Below are 3,849 nucleotides of genomic sequence, written 5' to 3' on the forward strand. Positions count from 1 at the left end.
GATAAAATACGCTCGTGTACCCCTAGCATAACATTTTGGATACGGGCGATTCGTACGGGCGATTAAAATCGGCGTCGACGTGAACGGGCACACGGGCGAATTTTTCGAGCGATTTTAAAATTCGCGGCGATCGGGCGATAAAAATCGCTCGTGTGCCCCTACCTTTACATGCAAGGTCTGCTTCCTATTTCATACGTGAGGTCTACCGATGGGGGAGTTGCTAGAACACGGGCGTCGAAGGAGGGTCACGTGATGTGGCTGCACTTGTGTTAGGATTACGGTTAGGGTCAGGGTTAGGGTTAGGGTTAGGGAAATAAGGCCATGTCTAGCACGGAAGTATGATTGTGGAATCTTTCTGTGGAAGATTTGGACTTTGAAGCGTACAAAGTGACTAGTACTGCCACGTAACGGCACCCTCTTTCGACGCCCGTGTTCTAGTAACACCCTACTGATGGAATATGATTATTGAAATCTATGCTGGGATAACCCATCTTCATTTTAAATTCATAATTTTGGCAAAATATTTTTCTTCTCGGGAGATATTGCGCATGCGCGAGCACCGTTTCAGACGTGCAGTACTGCCTAAATAAAAGTACGTACTATAGCTTGCTGCAGGAGCGAGGGGTGGGAGTCTGGGTGAAGGTAGCAGGGAAGACAGCCGAGGGGCGGTGGAAGAAGAAGGAGGCTGAGCGTGCGACAAGGGAGATAAGGGGAAGGGCGGGCGGGGATGAAGTAGGAGGTTTGCACCCTACAGGGTAATAAACACAGGTCTACTGATAACAATTTATTACAGAAATCGATGCTGAGATACCCCCTGACCAATCACACACACACACCCACACACACACAGAGGGAGAGAGAGAAAGAGGGGGAGAGAGGGAGAGAGCTCCGTAGAAGACAAAGCTGTGGCTATAACCAGGTATATGGTTAGCATACACCTACGTATACGTACGTGACTGGAGTATAAATGAGTAGTAGTAAACAGACCATTTTATTAGCGATTGTCGCCATAATGCGTGTATTGCGTGCGACACGCGCACGCACGCACGCATGCACACACGTGCACAGGTGCACATTATATACGCGCGCTGACACGCACAGCATACATGCGCATACTTCCACGTACGAACACGCACGCACACCCACATCGGCACGAAGGCACGCGCGCACACCCACACAGGCACGCGCACACGCACGCACGCACAAGTAAAGCTGAACGCACGTACATACAGGGGCGCAGTGGCCACCCCGCCACCACCCCGTCTACAAACATGCCGAGGGCAGTATGCACAATTGCTGTTTTTGACACCGTTCTTTCCGTCATAAATCATACGGATCGACCGACCGGTATATACACCCACCAACCACCCCCAGCCCGCCCCGCGTGCACACACACACACCAAACACACACACACACACACTAGCCTTCTTCCCTCCCTGTCTGCCTTCCTGCATTTTTGTCTGCCTGCCTGCATGCCTGTCTGTCCGTTCGTCTGTCCGCCTGCCTGCCTACCTGCTAGCCTGTCTACCTGTCTGTCTGTCTGTCTGCTCGCTTGCCTGCCTGCCTGCTGCCCCGTCTGTCCGTCTGCCTGCCTACCCATCCGTCCGCCCAACCTGCAGAGCCGTGTGTAGTCAGTCAGCTGTAGCCGAGACAGACAGATATACATAGCGCGGCTGTGCGGCAGGCACGTCACATCGCTCTCTGCGTCTGCCGTTAACGTTATACTGTCGCCGACTCGCCCGTGAAATCGTCATCACTGCCGTCGCCGCTGTCGCCGCCGTCGCCGCTGTTGCTGACCGCGCGTACGTAACAAGGGTAAGCTCTCATACACCTGTGCAGTGTGCAGCGGTACGTCAGTATATAGATGTGTGACGACATAGCCAGCTAGCGATGCATTAGCTCTAGAACTATAGTATATAGTATCATATGTATATAGCACTTCGCTCTGTCACAGGCCTGTGGCAGAGCGAAGGGTTATAGTTCAAGAGCTAGCGATGTATGTGCCTGTGTACGTAGAGTGTATGTGCGCGGTGATAATGGTATATGTGTGCCTGTGTTGACATAGTATCAAGCTGGTGTACTCTGGTATGCTTGCGTATATAGGTGCCTGAGTATAGAGATTATGCGTGATGTGGGGGCTGTAGATATGTGGATATCAGCGCTGGTATAGAAAATTGCATGCGTTAGAATAGTATAAAGAGTACATAATAGAGAAGAGTATGACACCGTTTTAACAGCGTTTTTTATGTTCTCTATTATGTACTCTTGATATATATATATATATATATATATATATATATATATATATATATATATATATATATATATATATATATATATATATATTGGTCAATGGTTACGATACACATAATACCCATTTCAGAACTTTAATTAACTTTTATTAACTTATATTTATAACATTTACTTATTCCAGCCGCCTACACAATGCTCCTATATCTCTACATGGTCACCTATATAACGCGCGTGTGTGTGTGTGTGTGTGTGTGTGTGTGTGTGTGTGTGTGTGTGTGTGTGTGGTGTGCGTGCGCGCGCGCGCGCGCGTGTGTGTGAGACTATATATATGAGTCATATAATATAATATGTTTATAGAAGTTGTAATGCGTATATACGGTGTATGGCGGTGAATGGCTACAGACAACTGCCACTCTGGCCATGTACAGACCCGTTACATATGTGCCATTCACTGCGAAAATGACCATAAATATGAAGGTGCACACCACTGACTGCTACATGCACAACCCGCTCTCATATTCCTAACGGATGTAAGGCTGTGTTTTACCATCGCCGCCATTTTTATTTGCTGTTGTGTGTGTGTGTTTGTTCTGCGCTGGGTTGTTTGAAGTTAACACCCCCTCGATGACAGCTCACCTGTTCCCTATATACAAACACATTACCTGCCATTTATATACAATTATATTACCCGCCATTTATTTATAAATACATTACCGGCCACCTATATATAAATACATTATACCTACTACCTATACACAAATATATTACCTGGTATCTCTGTAATATATACATTACCTACCACCTACAGACAAATACCCATTTATGTTACTTACATTAAGTTGTTTATTTATTTATTTATTTACTTATTTATGTTTTTTCGTTACTTGTTTATTTATTTATTTGTATTGTTTTTAAGTTTTTTCGTTACTTGTTTATTTATTTATTTGTAGTTAGCTAACGCTGTAATAATTTACATTGCAATGTGGCAATTCATACACAATGCATTATTCGATCTAGCGTGCGTGCGTGCGTGCATGTGTGTGTGTGTGCGTGCGTGCTTGGTGACTGCATGGGGTTGGATGGCCAGTCGGTGCTTTGTACTTGACTTCTCTGTGTACACAAGTTGTTGTCATTGCGTTGTAATTCGGTACGTTTCCACGCGCAGCGTTGCCGCTGGCGTCCTGCGAAGTGCTCACTGCGCATGCGCGTCCCCTCCCCCGCCTCTCCGCTGCTTCCGGTCTGCTGATGGCAAGGAGGATGCATGAGGTAGCTTCCTCTCGCTCTCTCACCTGTACATACCTGTACATACCTGTGCACAGGGACTGTCACGCGCGTACCTGTCTGCCAGCACTGGCGGCTCATCAATAAGAACGCAAACAAATTAGCGAGGTAATAACGGAGCTAAAGGCACGCACTGTGAGTCGCCCAGGTGTGATACACGCGGCATCGACCTATAGCTAACATCGCCCTCTCCCACGCACTCTCATCCTCTACCGACTAACAAATACACGCACGCACGCGCGCACACGCACATGCACACGCGCACGCGCACGCACACGCACACGCACACGCACACGCACACGCACACGCACACG

General features: G+C 47.6%; 1 protein-coding gene across 1 annotated transcript in view; it reads left to right on the forward strand.

Moving 5' to 3' along the window:
* The first annotated feature begins 1,551 nt into the window (after positions 1 to 1,551).
* LOC106816128 overlaps positions 1,552 to 3,849 on the forward strand; it is an 11,824-nt gene continuing 9,526 nt past the window's right edge. Inside the window, exon 1 of the mRNA XM_014820685.1 lies at positions 1,552 to 1,816. The gene's annotated coding sequence lies outside the window, so the exon portion shown is untranslated. The remainder of the gene's footprint in view (positions 1,817 to 3,849) is intronic.

This window comes from Priapulus caudatus, unplaced genomic scaffold, assembly GCF_000485595.1.
Source record: "Priapulus caudatus unplaced genomic scaffold, Priapulus_caudatus-5.0.1 Scaffold1292, whole genome shotgun sequence".
Classification (NCBI taxonomy): Eukaryota; Metazoa; Priapulida; class Priapulimorpha; order Priapulimorphida; family Priapulidae; genus Priapulus; species Priapulus caudatus.